Genomic DNA, 17,652 nt, shown 5'->3' with positions numbered 1-17,652 from the left:
TTTGATCGTCAAAATCATCCTCATCAAGATGAAGACGAATATTAATATTGACAAAACAGAAGCGATAATGAACCTAATGAACATCCAGTCACGAATGAAGAAAAACAAATTAGGTACTGCAGCGTGACGTCATAAATGAAGTCAGTGTTAATCGGCTGAACCTTTTTGACAGTTCAGTGGTACTGTTTACAAGCACTTAGCCTTTTTTTTTTCGAAAAAAAAATTCTAAAATTTCTGAATTTAACTTGAAAATTGTCGAGAAACAGCACGTTGCAAGGATGTTGCTCGTGAACATTGCAGAAATGCTGTTTACATCTCACTGCAGTCTGAAAAATTATCGAAAAAACCCACCCAAAAAAAAATCGACTAAGTCCACGTAAACAGTACCACTGAACTGTCATCAGATTGAGGTTAACCCCGACGGTGCAAAACGTGCAAAACCTAATATTGACTTCGATACTCAGAGGTTGCCTTGATCAAGAGAATGCTGTTATGTCAAAATTCAAATTCATGCCGGTAGTTGGTCTATCTGTTAAGGTTGTCTTCATTTTCAGCTAAGTTGAGTGTAGAAGAAATTAATTTTATCACCACTGATGATTACTAAACAAAAACGCAAATTTGACACTGCAAATGATACGAACGTAATCCATTATTTCTCATCAAACGGCAGGTATAACCATCCAGTAACAATTTAATGATAAACACTACTACCACTATATTGTACCCTAGAAAACTCAAATACCCCTCAAATCTAAATTAAGGCTATTTTTACGAAGATAAATGAATTTTTAGATTTGGAAAACCCAAATACCCAAACGCTATGTCCAACATCGCCTCGCATTTTTCACCCTTGAGGTTCTGACAGTTAACAGCCCTGATACATCGGCTATAGTAGAGTTCAAGCGTAGCTGTCGAAGTTCTACGGCAGGTGTACAAATGAGCTCAATACAATATTTGTTATTCCGGTAGCTGGAAAATGTGAAGTGCAATCAGAGCAAAGGCATCCAGACTGTATCACCTTAGAGCCACTGATACTGCCTGGTGTGATCATCATTCATAAAGCAGATTTATACATTCCGATCGGTGTGTTATGAGTTCACATGACCTGAGTTTTGGAAAATCGGCTGCGTGGACGTATATATGAATTCACAAAGCAACTTAATTAATTTTAAACAGAGTGATATCATTCGAGAGAAACCTTATACAACGAATGTTTCACTTATTTTTAAGCTACAAGCTTGTCAAATTTATCAATTTCATGCATCCTTCTCCCTGGGCATAGCTTTCATATCACTTTCTGTTGCTTAAAAACTTGCAAATGCTTGTAATGAAAAATCTGCACTCAACAAGCAAACTTGATTTCAATCTGACAAATACAAATTGAAACTGTGCTTTTCCTCAAGTTATCAATCAGGTTGTAGTGTGAAGTCGAACAAACAATTTCGTATAGATCCTCACGACTGCGATATCATGCAACCAAACATTGCAGTATTAAAATCAGAGCACCATTTTCTCTGGCTACAACAGAAGCATCTCCACAGCAAGCAGTGCCATGTTTGACTATCACTTAAGAGGCTGCAGGTTCAAGTGGTTTTTCTCGCCTTCTTATCTCCCACTTGAACCCATCTAATATTTACAGAAGCTGTAGAATCATTCTTCCACTTGGTTCCCCTATCTGGTTTATAGCACAGTATGGTGAGAATGGCAGCATAACCCAAATCGAAGAGAGCTTGCTTGCACTGCCGGACTGGTTGATCTTGTCGTAATTGAATCTAATGCTTTATTTTAATTAAGATATACTGCATTGCGAATGCATTCGGTTGAGTCCATACAGAGAACAAATCGAAACTTTGAAAGATGCATTGTTCAGAACTAAATCCGAAGCTCAATTGACTCTACGGCAATTGTCATTTTCCCGGTTGTTTTCCAGGAAAATCGATTCAACTTTGAGAAGCAAACATTTGTATGATTGCCATAAACCACCCCCACCCCGCCCACCGCTCGAGCGATGAAGTTATTAAACTTTATAATAAACATGTATCACTTTTCCCTTGTCTTCAAAAGCCAAACTTTTCTCCGGTATTCTTATTGTAGATTGTTGCAGGACTAACAGGTATCACCTTTTCACAACCGTCACAACAAAACCCCCCACACACACCTACAACATCATCAAGTTGGTCTTCCTTGTCTAGGTAAACTTCCCATCCGGATGAAATATTGCGAAACTTTGTCAAGCCGACGCCGCCGATGGACGTCCTAGGATGGCTTTTCCTCGGGGAATGTTTTCTCTTTTTCCCATCTCTGGGGAAGACGAGCAGTCTTCTACACCGATGCCGATGATGGTGTTTATTTCCGGCCGAGACTTGTGGGGACTTATTTGTCTTACTTTTGATTGTTATTGGCTCGAGACGATTGCACGGCCACAGGAAGGCGAAAGGGTGTGGGTGAAAAAGTGGAACCGACGTCTAATGAAAGAACGATTTCCTCGATAAGTTCCGGAGCTGTTGGTCTTTCTTTGTGTTTGGAGGCTTGTAGCTGGGTGGTTTGATGGTAGACCAACGTTCTTCTCTGTGGAATTTTGATGGTGTTTTTACAGTTTTTTAGATGTTTTTTGGCGTAGGACTATGTCTGTGATTTCTATATGGGGGTACACTTTGTGAAAACTGAAAATGGAGCATGTAACAAAATTATGAAAGATTTTGAACGTTAATAACTCAGCTGCCCCTGGACCAATTTCAATAATTTGATCACCATTCGATCAGAAATATTTCTACGCATCTGTTTAATTTAAAACTTTTTTAATTTTCAAAATGTCACTATTGAAAATTACACGAATGTGCAACTGTTGCTATGATAATTAAAATTATCACCAATTGCCTGCGAAAAGCGATTTCCCTAACACAAATTTCAAAGTAGAATTCCATACGGTGTTATTCAATCACTGCGTGATGAGTGGTGGTGTTCTCCAGTACACAACAAAAGGCTGCCTACAAGCAGCGAGCTGCAGCCCACATAAGCATCCATAGAAGGAGGAAGAAGCCACACCACTATTGATCGGAATTAGTAGCTCTTCGTGAGTCGCTGTGGGCCATCTATGCCAAGCGCGTCATACTAAAGAGTATAAACAGGCAGAACCCCGCTCAAATTCCTATTCATACACAAAACACAAGCTCCTGCTGCAGTTAAGAAATAACAATTATTATATAAGACCACGTAGTCCTGCGTCACCATTGCGTACAACCCCATAGGGCTGTCCCTTGTAGTTTATTTTTTTTATTTTTTCTAAGAATTTGATAAAAAATCGAATTTTCCACTGCTAATGCGATGCCTCACCTCTGCGACACCATTCAGGGCCTTGACTAAGCCAAAGGCCAGGTGACATGGTAAATTTGTAACTGGTTACTCACTGATTTTTCATATGTGCGCCACAGAAGTGCTCATAATTTAATTTTTGACAACTATCAACTCGCCATACAATTATAAAACACTAAAGTTTTGGGAAATGGACTTTTCAGTCTATATGCTTGGCCTTCTTCATGGGATATAAAAAAGAAAGAAAAAAGTTGTACCGTATTTCGTTCAACTGATGAACCTTAACGATGTTAAACTAAAAGAAGCCCTGATGGTGATCCCATCCTCTGGACCGAAATGTTGACGATGATAAAACTGTAATCAACACTTTTTTTTTGAAGACAGAAAAACTGAAACGAAATAACTAATACTTCAAGATCTTTAAGCTTCCCCAAAAGTCTAGACTTTTCTGAAGTTTTCGGTGCTTCGTTGAAGTACTTGGAACTGCCTAAAGATTTCTGGAATTTCTATAATGTTCTCTAGACTTCGCTGAACTTCTTCTTAAAAGCTCCCGAAATTTTCCAAAATATACTTGAACTGCCTTGAAGCTCTTTGATCTATCCTGAAACTCCCGCAATATTCCTGATGTTTTTGGAACTTCCCTGAAATTCATGGAACTTCTTATGGACAGTGACAATAAATTCAATAACGCCAGACTTTCGGGTAGTTTTAAAGATCTGTGAAGGTTAGTTTCGATAAATTCAGGACTGGGGTATCAGGCCCGGCGAAGTTGTTAATATCCATGCCTCTTACACTAAAGGTTACAAGTTACAAGGTCATTACCGGACAAGTTGCAAATTACCTAAAATATGTTTTTTATCCATAATTTACAGTCACCTCAGTATTATGAGCACCCCACAATTATGGGCCACTTCCATTTGATTAACACGCAGAACTGACTGGTGACTAGCTGGTCCATTATACTAGGGATACTATATTTGTTAGGCTCAAACGCGTTAGCCTTACGGAGCCGATTAATACAGATGTTTTACATGTTACTAAATAAAAAAGAGAGTCATGAATGAGTTCATATCTTCCTTGCTTTTTCCCGCACCCGCAACTTTTTACGTTCTTCTGTCTGCTACTCTTGGACCCATTGCTTCTGGTTAAACAGCTCCTTTGCCACCAAGTACATCGGGGCTCTACGGTAATCGAACTGCTGCTGAATCAGGCATCCGCTTGCTTGTTCTGCTTCACTGTTCTCTTCCTTTTTCGGCGTCGTCACTTCGATTGCCATCACTTCTCATCACGCACCTCAATCGCTTCCGCTGTGGCACCTCTGGCTACCATACCTGCATTCGAACGAAGCTCATACTATGAACTTCGTCCTGGTCCTGATTTTCTTCTTTCTTTCGTTATTCCGTCGATTGTTGCTTCTCAGGCTGTTTCCAAACTTCCCGCTTGGGGGAGGAATTCATTCAGTGTCCCTTCATCTTACAAACAAAACACACGTTCGTGTTCCCTTGATAGAAGATATTCCCCTTCCGATTGGGGAAAAGCAGCGATGTAGGAATTTCCTTCTTCACATTCATATACACATCACGCACGCCAATGTAAATATCGAAGCTCAGCTCCGGTTGGAATTAATCATATCGTTCGGCTATTTTCTACAGCGATGGCGCTGTTCCGCTGGTAAGAAGTGATAAAAATCTCCATATAGAAATTGAAAGAAGTGGGAATAGCTCGCTTTCGGTGCATATTCAGGTAAAAAAAAAAAGTGAACGACAACCTAAAGAAGTTAGTCAGGGACTTTGTCGTTCAATTTTTTCTTGGAAATTATTGTTTAACAAGCTACAATTAAATAAAAATTATTTTTCCCATACAGTTTTACCTGCTTTACTACCAGTACCCAGAGAGCGTAAAAATTCAAATTTGAGAGAGAAAATTTGCTTTCACTAGTTCAATTTCTCAACAAGCCATGTATTTTAATGACACTCTATTTGTGATTTCCCTCTCACAGACTACAAAATAGAGTACCTGACACTGCAAAACATGTCTGGTACCTCTATGTATGCATTTTGATTAACAGCCGAAGTCCCTCCCATTTTACATATTCTGCACAAAAGATACTTTCTGCCCCGCCCCATTCTTGGAAATCGGCGGAAAATCCTGTGAGGGGTGAGCTCTTTTGTGTGCAGAATGTGTAAAAAGGGAGGAACTTCGGATGTTAATCTAAATGCATATTTAGAGGTACCAGACATGTTTTGCACTGCACTGTCCTCGGTGAACAATTAACGGAAAACGACGTATGTGTAGTTTTCTATAGATGTCACCGTCAACAACCGCAGTGGCATCTGATTGGAAAATGAATGCAGAAGCTTGAAAAAATGATTAATATGATTTTCATATTTATTTTGTCATTATAAGTCTAAAAATTACATTTGAATTTCGGGATTCGAACCGGCAGTCGCTCATTCATAGGCGTCAATCATACTTATTGGACCACTTAACCATATGTGTGGTAAAATGTATCATCATTAATTTTGTAACCGCGCGGGAAACTTCCTGAGATAATTCTAAACACGGTGGCTTAAGCGCCACTCTCACGAAGAGAGACCACCGGTCGTGTTAAACTTGCCCGACACTTTGAGACTAAATCTCAGAGGACTCCCGTACGGTACGATTCTCGAAGTACCTCAACGAATCAACCCCGAATTTTCGCTAACGCCTGAGATCAAATGAACACCTTTATCCGCACTTCCTTTTATCACGAAAAACCTGCAACCCCAAAAGGATCCAAAATGCTAAGCTTTATCAGCATAAACACAACGAATCGGGTTAAAACAAATATGTATGAATAGAGAGAGATCTTACGAATGGAATACACAGTGACGTATGAACCAGCTAAGAGACGCAACGGTATGAAGGAAAACTATATACTTTACAACAAAAAAAAAAACAACAAATTCAAACTATATTCACGTATTTGATAATTACATTCGTGTTGTGTTGGACAAACCCGATAACAACGGAAAAACTAAATTCATGGCCATGAAAACAAGAATACGGACATACCTGCGCAGGATTTAGGTTCCGTGAGATGCGATGCGATGCAACGGCGACGGATGAAGCGGTGATGGCGACGGATGGACCGATAATGGCGGCCGGAGACCTTACCTCCTAGGTCCTAGCGATGGCGACTGTTGACCTTCCGATGACTTGTGATGATGGCGGCGGTCTCGGAATGGCGCCGATCTAGCTGCGGAAATGGCGTGCAGCGACGAAAAGTGACCCGTGTGCGGTATGGCCGAAATTAGAGGTGCGGAGGTAGTGGCGGCTGGACGGCAGGCTTCCGATCCGAACCGAGGTACGCTCTTGAATGTCACGGTCCATGGGGTTGTAACGGGATGGGGACCTTACCGACGGCTTTTGGCGACCGTCGGGAAACAATTCGCTAAGCAGAAATTTAGCGACTTCACTCTCCTCCGTTTGACTACCTACGAGAGGCGGGCCTTCGCTGTGCACACGGGTCTGATTCGTCCTTCACGGACGAAAAATGTGGCTTTGATGACGCCACGAAGCCAAAAGTTCCGGCGATGATGACTGCCAAACTCGTCAAAAATCCAGCCCGTACAAAAAAGCCCGTTGAACGAGCTGTCCAACGCGAAAAACATGAAATTACAAAAAATGCTAATGTTTAAAAGTTTTAAAAATTACCATTTTGTACGATAAAACACTAAAAACGCAGATGTCTGCGACGCAACTACTTTGAACAGTACAATTAACCTAAACGTACAAAAAACACACGTTAAATCACTGAGCTGACTCAATTAACTCCTTTTAAACTAATCACCTTAGAGTACGTAGATTACTTTCACAGAGTCCACTTTACGAACTTAAAAATCGCGTCACACACATCTGCTTTCCAGCCGATTCGTTAGCGAAATGGACGAGATTGGAAGTTTTATTCCCCAAGAAACCACAGGTTTTCTTCAAGATAAAAGGATCGGATATGGCGCGAAAACATATGTCGATTAGCCATCTTATTTATGAGTTCATTTGAATCCTATCTCTTTCGCGTATTTGGCAATTCTCCTCTTTTGCCATCTTATTTATTGTTCCATAAAAAACGCTAGCTTGCTATAAAACCTTACAAATGTATATACAAAGCTAAATGTAAAACATAGCTTAGACACAAACCAGCTTCTTCGCACAAGATTACAACCTATATGACAACACATGTTACCTAATATTTACAACTTATACAACTCATCCCTAATATTTACAAATTCCATTCTTTTCCACAATCTTTACCGCCAACTCAATTGAAAACAAACGCACAGCGTTACAATTTGAAGCGTGTCAAATTTAAGTTGAATAATATCAACCGAAAGACTATTAAACAGCAATTCAGAATTGTAAATTGTAAACAACAAATGGTGACACAAGTGCGCGATTTATTTCGATGGATGCTATTTTAGTGCATAATTGAGTTATATTTTTGGAATGTGGTCTGAAAATTCAGTTGCGTTGTGTTTGTAATGGAGTAATTCGTAGATTGCATACTGGCAACTGTCATGTATCTACTTTGACGTACTTGTTCTGATTGCTTAACTATTTAGGAGTAAATAGCTCTCCAATCAAAGTCCAAAACAGGAAAAGCATGACAATTTCCATTGACGACCACGCCCATCTTTTCCGTTACGGGGAAAGGACGGATAATGTTGATGTAACATCTACTTAACGGGAGGCCAGCGAATAACCGACGCCCCCATATATGCTACGGAGTTGGAAAGTTTGGAAGGAGATGAGTCAGAATTCGCTTAAGCAGGCGATGCTACCATGGTAATTGTTTTATTTTGGAGGAGTCTGAGAGTAAACCCACGGTCTTCTACTCAGTAAGCAAAAGCGGCAGCCATCAAGCTAGCCGAGCTCCACAAGTTAAAGGTTGGGACTTTATTTTGTAAAGTTCTTAAGAATACTGATATAAATATAGCGTAAACAAATAAAAATTAGGAGTATTTTCCGAATCAATGGATGCTATGGATTCATAGAAATATATTTTAAATAGATAAAAATAGAAAAAAAGGAACAATCTCACCAAATCAGTCCAATTTAATTCTTAGTAAACAGGTCTGTCACGTTTAGCAGTTCCGATCATAGACGGTGCGGTTTAAGGGGATCAAACGTCTGGTCGGATGTAGTCAATTGCTCCAAGTGTAAGTGGCCAAGTATTAGGTTCATCACTACAACTTTCATTTCCTTGACGCGAACACGAAAAACGATGGGAAGTCCGATGGATGTTCCTCCTCACTCAATAAATATCTATATCAATAAATCCTATGGTTTTGACAGTTCGGATCACTGCACATTTAAATCGGCCGTTTACGATTTTCGGGCATAAGTCAGAATTAAGTTTCATGTCGGTTTGTCGGTGCTGGTACTATCTTCGGTCCCAAGCTAATCGATTCACCCCTCGAAACATAGAAAAATCCACGAACCCCTCAATTTATCTGTCAAACTGTCCTAGCGAATCAAAACAAACATAGTGTCGTACTAGAATTTCGACTAGAGTTGGGTACGTTAATCGATTTGCTTGGGACCAATAGGCTAGTCAAGTAGTGAACCAATTTAAAATCGTTAGTTTCCACCGGTTGCTTCTTATCAACTATTTATTTAGCCTGGTGTAAATCAGCTGTGTACACCTCAAATCAACCAATAATCAGCTGCTGTTCTTACTGTCTTGAATTGTTACTTGGGATTAATATTAATCAACTTTCAACTTTTAGCTTCAAAAATCGAATATATTGCGAATAGAAGTGCTTTTTGCAACAATTAAACAACCTGTACACAACTAATAAACTGTGTTAACGCTACTTTGGAAGCTATTATACAGTCAACTAGGTTTATTTTAAGACTTGTGCAGTTTTACAGTTTATACTCTGCATCTTTACAAAGCTGAAGTAACTTGTCGAGAAAAATGATTCATGCGCACTATTATAAAGCCTCTACTCAACGATCTTGTTGTAGAAGGGCATGTATTTTTGTTTACGTCAGCTAAAAGTGTTGGCGAACCAAAGTTGGTAGTATTAAGGTTCACCAATGCGGTCGTCTCGAGTTCGATTCTAGGTTCCAGTACAGTGTAAATAATTAGGTGGTGTTGCTTTTTAACTAATTTCGATTAATTTGATTCGCAGTAAAATAAACATGATATTCCTCCAACAAAAAAAAAAAACGTAAACAATATTTAACCTGGCGTCAAGAGAAATCTGTGTAGTGATTATTGCATAATCGGGTAAAGGTTGAGTAAGCGCCTTTCAAGTGCACACACAACTAAACAGCAGGATAACAGCTGTATAGAAGCGTAAATAGATATGCAATAAGAGCTTGTCCCAACCGTCACAACAGCCATAAGGAGCTGACTAAGTTCGCCAGATTTGCTTGTATAGAGGTTGAGTAAAGGATTCCTCATATCGTATAACATTTGAAAACAGCTTGAGGCTGTATAAATGAAATGAGTAAAACGTTTACATTGCGAAAATTGTTAGTTGGGATACAACGTGCCCACACATCATTTGTTCATCGATTTCAAATCCGCATACGACACAATCGATCGAGATCAGCTATGATTTCCGGATAAACTGACGCGATTGGTCAAGGCGACGATGGATCGAGTGATGTGCGTTGTTCGAGTATCGGGGACACTCTCGAGTCCCTTTGAATCTCAAAGGGGGTTACGGCAAGCAGCTGGACTTTCGTGTCTGCTATACAACATCGCGTTAGAAGGTGTTATCAGAAGAGCACCCAACTAACATTTTTTGCAATGTAAACGCTTTACTCATTTCATTTATACAGCCTCAAGCTGTATTCAAACGTTATACGATATGAGGAAACCATTACTCAACCTCTATGCAAGCAAATCTGGTGAACTTAGTCCGCTACATATGGCTGTTGGGACGGTTGGGACAAGCTCTTATTGCATATCCATTAACGCTTCTATACAGCTGTTATCCTGCTGTTTAGTTGTGTGTGAACTTGAAAGGCGCTTATTCAACCTTTTCCCGGTTATCAAATAAATCACTACACAGCTTTCTCTTGAAGCCGGGTTAAATACTAGTTACGCTTTTTTATGAAGGAATTTATTGAGTTTATTTTGCTGTGAACCAAATTAATCGAAATTAGTAACAAATCATCACCAAATTATTTACCCTGCACCGGAACCTGGAATCGAACTCGAGACGTCCGCATTGGCAAACCTGGACACTACCAACTGTGCTACGCAAACACTTTGAACTGATGTAAACAAATCATTATGCCCTTCTACAACAAAATCGCTGAGTAGAGGCTTTATAATAGTGCACATGAATCACTTTTCTCGACTAGTTACTTCAGCTTTTTAAAAGAGCTGAGTAAAAACTGTAAAACTGCACAAGTCTAAAAATAAACTTAGTTGACTGTGAAAATGCTTCTGAGGTTGCTCTAACACAGTTTATTAGCTGAGTACAGGATGTTTAGTTGTTGTAAAAGCACTTTTGATGTTTATGTTATTCAGCAAGAGTGGCTGGTTGTGTAGAAGCCATCAAATGAGTAATATATTCACTTTATTAGCTTTGTTTTGCAGTAACAAGTTGAAAGTTGATTAGTATGTGTATAAAAGAGACATTAGCGTTTTTTGGCTGTTGTTATTCAGTGCGACTGACAAATTGAATAATGGTTGTGAAAAAGTTGAGTAAACGCTCTCCAAAACTATTTCGTTAGCTTTTGCTTGTAGCTGTATCTGCAACTTCTTTTCAGCTACTTTACAGCACAACGCTGGAAAAGTTTGCTTACAAAGCTGAAAATGTTAGTTGGGCAGGGCTATCCCGCAGGGCGAGTGGCACGATCTTCAGGAAGTTCATCCAGCTTCTTGGCTTCGTCTTTGAGACGATGGCGGAAACGTACATCAGACTGAAGGCTGAAGCTAGGCGGATTGGACTTTCCATCAACGCATGAAAGACAAAATACCTGAAAGGAAGAGGTTCTAGGGAAGTCAATGTTAGCCTCCCACCCCGAGTTCATATTGACGGTGACGAAATTGACGTGGTCGATGAGTTCGTGTATTTGGGCTCACTGGTGACCACCGAAAATGATACCAGCAGAGAAATTCAAAGACACATCGCATGGCAGGGAATCGTGCCTACTTTGGACTCCGGAGGACGCTCCGGTCAAATAAAATTCGCCGCCGCACGAAGTTGACTGTATACAAGACGCTGATTAGACCGGTGGTTCTCTACGGCCAACGCGCTCTTGGTGTTTTCGAACGGAAGGTGTTGCTTACCATCTACGGTGGAGTGCAGATGCATGACGGAACGTGGAGGAGGTGAATGAACCACGAATTGCACCAGCTGCTGGGAGAACCATCCATCGTCCACATTGCAAAAATTGGACGACTACGGTGGGCTGGGCACGTCGTAAGACTGCCGCACGACGACCCAGTGAAAATGGTTCTAGAAAGCGACCCAACAGGAACAAGAAGAAGAGGCGCGCAGCGGGCAAGGTGGATCGACCAAGTAGAAGGTGACCTGCGGACCCTTCGCAGACTACGAGCCTGGCGAACTGTGACCATGGTAGAGTAGAGTGGAGACGACTTCTTCGGACAGCAGAGGACAACAAGGCCTTAGTCTGATTGGTAAGGTAAGTAGAAATTTTAGGAACCTCACATGTTTAGATGTTTGATTAAGATGATTCTGTCAAATGTTTAGAAAAATTCGCAGAAACCCGAGCAGGGGAAAGTAACTATTGAATTTTTTTCTGGTACCAAAATTTAGTGTTAAGGGGAAGCATACCGAACCAAAAAAAAAATGAGTTTCTAGACATCAAAAATTTTAAAAGACATCAAAAATTTTAAAAAATCACATTTTTTCGTATTTATTAAAGAAAATTCACGTGCGAAAATATTTTTTGTAATTTATTATGGCATAAAGTTTTACTCTAAAAACCACAAAACACCAACTTTTTGGTTTTGCTGAGAAGCCAATATTTTTTCATGTTGAGCATGAGCAAGAGCATGATTGACCGCCCACGGTTGCTACTCTGTTATTGCCAGACCAGCTGTAATTACACAGAGAACCAATAGACAATGCTTGGGATTAGCAATCATCCTCAATGTGTAAAAACAGGTGATCTCGAATTAGGCAATACCAGCGCCAGCCGCGCCTGAACGCAGGTCAAGAAAGGAATGGGTAGGAATATGTTGACGTGACACTCGCTTTGATGGAAGCCGAGGAGTCCTCTACACTTCCACGAGGAATCACAGGGATGTTGGGTAAGAGGGTTGGGTTTGTAGCAGGGTTCGTTTTGGTAAACGATAAGCTGAATTGATGTCCTAACGATCGTATAGCGCGAAGGAGCTTGGGATTGAACCCACGGTCTTCTGCTCAGTAAGCAAAAACGCTTGCTACTAGGCAAACGAGCTCCTTTTTAATCATCGAGTTGCTGTTATTACCAAGGGGGACGACTCTATCTACGATGCAGAAAATATTGTGTTTTGCTGTGGCTAGCTGCACGCACGCTGAGTAAATAAAAGGAAGATTTATGTCGATTTTGAAGATTTCCTGCAAAAGATGAAGCCGATGTAAGTAGATGCGAGAAATGAAAGATGATTTTTCGAAGACTGAGATTTAGATGTGTCGCCCCCTCGGCTATTGCCATGTAGTCATATTAACAAATAAAACGATTGACGAATCTCGATGTGGATGGGCTTGAGATTAGACTCAGGATTTTCTGCTCAGTAAGCAAAAACGGTTGCTCTAAGGCCACCGAGCCCCTCATATCACATCATACCGTTACTCAAGTTGTTATAACTATTCAAACCCGGCACCGACGACAACGAAAGATTTAGCAAAATACACGATAAACAATTCATTTTTAATATGAAAGGACCTGGGACCGCGTTTTTCTGCTCAGTAAGCAAGCCAATGCAACCGACGATCTTTCAAATCCGAAAACAAAAGGCCTTGATTAAATTCCACTAGCAAGCGACGTTCAATGTTTCGATTTGCTCTTTACGCATTGTTCAGGTAATCATAACAAGATACAACCGACGTGACGATTGTTTAAAGTAATATGAGTAATATGAGTATTATTGTACAAAATACAGTACATTGTAGAAGTTACCTCATTATTCCGCAGCGCCATCGGTTTTTATTTCTGGATCTTGAATTGTTTTGGTGATATACTTACTTGCGGCATACTATTTTGGGCGCCCATACTACTATGTATGGTAACTCATCTCTCGTCGTGATGGTGGGATATAGCAGACAAATTAGAGATGAACCATTAGAGAGGAAACAAAGGGGTATTAGTATTAGTTATATCTAAACAAACAAAACAAAAGAAGAGCAGAACAATAAAAAGAGAATAAAGATAAGATGGAAAACAAAGAAAAAGAAACGTAGGCAGATGATTGAAAATGTATAAAAACAATAGAAAGAAGCATAGATTAAATACTAGGAAAACAGAACTACTTTATATCTAAAAGACCAATACTTTTTTCATGACGAGATAGAAAAACTATTTTTACTTGTAAATTTTATCAAGAATCTAAGGATGAAACTAATTTCCTTGGATTTTTCATAATGTTTTCCAATGTTTTTAGAGAAATAAAACGTGCCAAAAACTATTTTTTTCATTTTCAGGGCGGTAATTTTTCCCTTAATCAGCCTGATATATGAGGTAAAATACTAAATCATAATTTAAAAAAAAAAATGCAAAATACTTTCTAAATAACAAACGTTAATATTTTTATACCAAAACAAATTGTGTGTGGTATCATTTTGGAATTTCATTTGCTTAATTTGGTATTGGAACAATATTGTGGGACCAATTTTTTGGTATTATTGCATACCAATTTAAGGTGATCCACAGCTGATTTGTACCTTAAGGGGGTATTCCCGATCTTTTTTTTTTTCAAAAAATCAAATTTTTTTTTTCACGTTTTTTTTGTACTTTAGACTATATACTTTCATCCCCCCAAGCCGTATTCCGATCAGCGAATTCGGTGTCCAGGCATAGCTGACTAATGGTAAGAACCCCCAAATGGTTTTAACTAAAGTCAAAACTTTAAACGCGTTTTTCTCGAAACCACATTTTTTTTTATCGGGCGAAGATTTTTCTCAGAAACTATAAGAGATATTGACTTGAATCTTTGCGCATTTTGTTCCGTATTAAATTCTTTGGAGCTTCTCCCACTTTCAGCCAAAAATATTAACATTAAACATTGTTTGAAGCACCTTAAAGCTGCAAAAAAGCGATCTAAAAATCGCCTGTTTTTTCATATGGCCGCCATTTTGTTAATTTGCAAGATTTTTTGCTGCCAACGGGAGAAGCTCCAGAGAATCTTATGCAGATTATTAATTTCATCACGAAATCTGTTTCAGATGAAGCCGTTCCAGAGAAAAGTCTTCGCCCGTCCAGGCGTTTGCGGCGAACAGGGGTCTGTTTGCCGCCATTTTGTGACGTCAATAATGTCTTTTTTTATGTCGAAAAAAATTTATTTGTAAACTTTAATGTTCAATAAACAAGAATCCCAAAGAGTTAGGTGCATTACTATTCATTTTCCTTGAAAAAAAAATAATTGAAAAACAGGCCGAAAAAAGGCAAAAGATTGGGAATACCCCCTTAAGGTATCGAGATATTCGTCCCTGCTCGGAAATTGTTCAAGGTCTTTCCTGAAGGTTCGAGAAGGTCATCGGTGTCCTGAGATCTTGATCGAATTGAGAGAACTTGGAAAATAATAATTATTTATTATGGAAGAAGTTATGAAAATTTTCAAGAATGAAAGATAGGGGAGCTTTGCCGATGTCCAATGAACTATAGAGCAATTTTTCGTATCATCAGGAATTTATTGGTGGTAAATGTCACTTTGGCCACCTGCTGAGTACAGTGAGGCATTTCATTACAACCTAGGGGAAATGGATGTAATGTCGGCCTAAATGCCCCTAATTTGGGCCCATACATAAATTCAGCAATCGACAAAATTTTCAACAGCGACCAAAATTATCCATTAGTACTGTCCCAATGACGCGTTCATCTAGATAAAATTGATAAATAGCAGATTTTCAACGATGGGCCCAATCTTAGATCCATAGGCCAACATTAGAGCCATTTCTCCTATTTGAAATGTTCAAACTCTCCTGAAAAAAAAACTTCATGTGAGGGAAATGGCTTTAATGTTGGCCTATGGATCTAAGATTGGTCCCATCGCTAAAAATCTGCTATTTATCAATTTTATCTATTTACATATTTTTTCTCGCTATTGAAAATTTAGTCCATTGCTGAATTTATGTATGGACCCAAATTAGGAGCATTTATGCCAACATTACATCCATTTACCCTACTTTCTTGAAATAAATGAAAATGACTGTCACAAATGTACGCGAATATATTTCTCGCAACTCAACTCTTCAACTCAAGACCAAAACCGAACCGTCTTGAGGCAACGCTTGCGTGCACAATTTTCTTGCGGTTCGTCTGGCTAATCTACTCAACATAAATCTGTGCAAGCCAAAACCCATCTGAGGACCACATCTGTCTTTCCAATTTTTCTAATCCAATTTATCCTCTGTCTTGAAGCCTTCGAGAGATTACATACGAGATTGGCTCCTTTATTGCATTCCGCCAGAACGAAGAATGCAACTACTTGGAAAAACCATGGCGGAAAAAAAGACTACGTAAAAAGCACAATTTTTTGCTCAACTCTTCCACAGCAGTTCATCCCAGTTAGCCACAGGACGAAAAAAAAAGAAAGTCATCATTCCAGAAGCATGTCAACCGAGCATAAAATGTAGTGCGGCAGGACAAAAACAACTACATAACCTACATCGTTCAGCTCCACCCAGCCCTGTGATGATGATGGTCGTCTGCATCATGCTCGGCACTCAACTATTTGTGAGCAATTAAAAGTAGTTTATTTCTGGCTCAGCTCTGTCGTCGTCATCATTCCAGCTTGTTGCTCACCGTCGTCGTCATCCAAACCAGCCAGCGGAAGTGGTAGCCATAAGCATGAAAAGGACCCTTGATGGGTGAATTTTTCACAGTAAGTAAAAACTTACAAACAGCCACTTCTGCTCTAAAGAGGACAACCTTTCGAGGGCAGAAAATAATGACGAAGAATTATTTCGATGGAAAGCTTGTGGACAGTTAAATGAGTTGATTTGTGCGAGGCAACCGAAGTGGTTGTTTACTTTCTCAAGGAAATGGCTTCAGGTGAGAGGATTGCAGAAAGTTTATTCTTTGGAGTAGCATAATAATTTGCAACATTCCATTTTGATCTTTTGAATGCCAAGCATGAATATCAGGAGACGTAAGATCTTTCTGAGATTGATTTCTTATTTACATCTTTTGTAATATTCAACAGTGATTACTACACGATAAACAATGTCATGGAATGACACGGTTTTGCATCAGTTCATTGTGATACATAAAGGCATGTGTCCGGAATGCTGTGAGAATATTGGTTCGAATTCTGGACACTTGAAAGTGAAAGAGTAATTTAGTAGTCTAGAATTTTGATTTGTGTGTAGCATCTAAAAGGACAAACACAACAAGAAACGGTTATGTGCTCATATTATTAACGAAAGAGCAAGTCAACGAAGAGAATCTTTCATAGTTACTTAGGACCTAATGCATTGTTCAGCTTGAACTATTTTCTGCTTATGTTGCTTACTTTTGTTTGCTATGCCATTCCATCACTAGCGTGCATTTTTGGTGAGGCAAGGGGTGGTAAACTCGCTCTATATTACCCTTAGATATGTAAAACCCATGTGTATCAATTTATGGTGCTCTAAAGGTCCAGCTATCATATAAACAAAATAACTTTTTCAGATTCAAAAAGAAAACTATTTCGTTACCTGGTCATGATTTGTTTATATTTTCTTGTTCGAGTCAATATTTCGTAAAGAGCGTAACTAGTCTTAAAATGGTTGTTCAGTAATGTACCCATTTTATAAAGTTATTTTTAATTAAAAAATAGGTTAAAAAAGTACCCTATGATTTGACGTACAAGCTCTTTACCCATTAATAGGTAAAGACGTTTTACCCATTTAAGATTCAATAAACCATCATTGAATTTTCAATCATCAAAAGCAGTTTTTTATCGATCAAATTCAAAATTCTGCCAATGAAAATGTCATCACTGTGCTCCGGTAGGCCAGTAGAATGTAATGATGACATTTTCGTTGGCAGAATTTTGATTTTGAACGAAAAAACTGCTTTTGATTTTTTGATGATGATTAAAAAAAAAAACAATGATGGTTTGTTGAACCTTAATGAGTTTAAGCTCTTTACTTCAAAATGGGCATTTTTTCATCCATTGAACCGTTT

Source organism: Ochlerotatus camptorhynchus, unplaced genomic scaffold (assembly GCF_037179485.1).
Source record: "Ochlerotatus camptorhynchus isolate MF236.1 unplaced genomic scaffold, CSIRO-AGI_Acam_v1.1 ptg000445l, whole genome shotgun sequence".
Lineage (NCBI taxonomy): Eukaryota > Metazoa > Arthropoda > Insecta > Diptera > Culicidae > Ochlerotatus > Ochlerotatus camptorhynchus.
The sequence above is the reverse complement of the archived record's forward strand: the minus strand, read 5'-3'. Positions refer to the sequence as shown.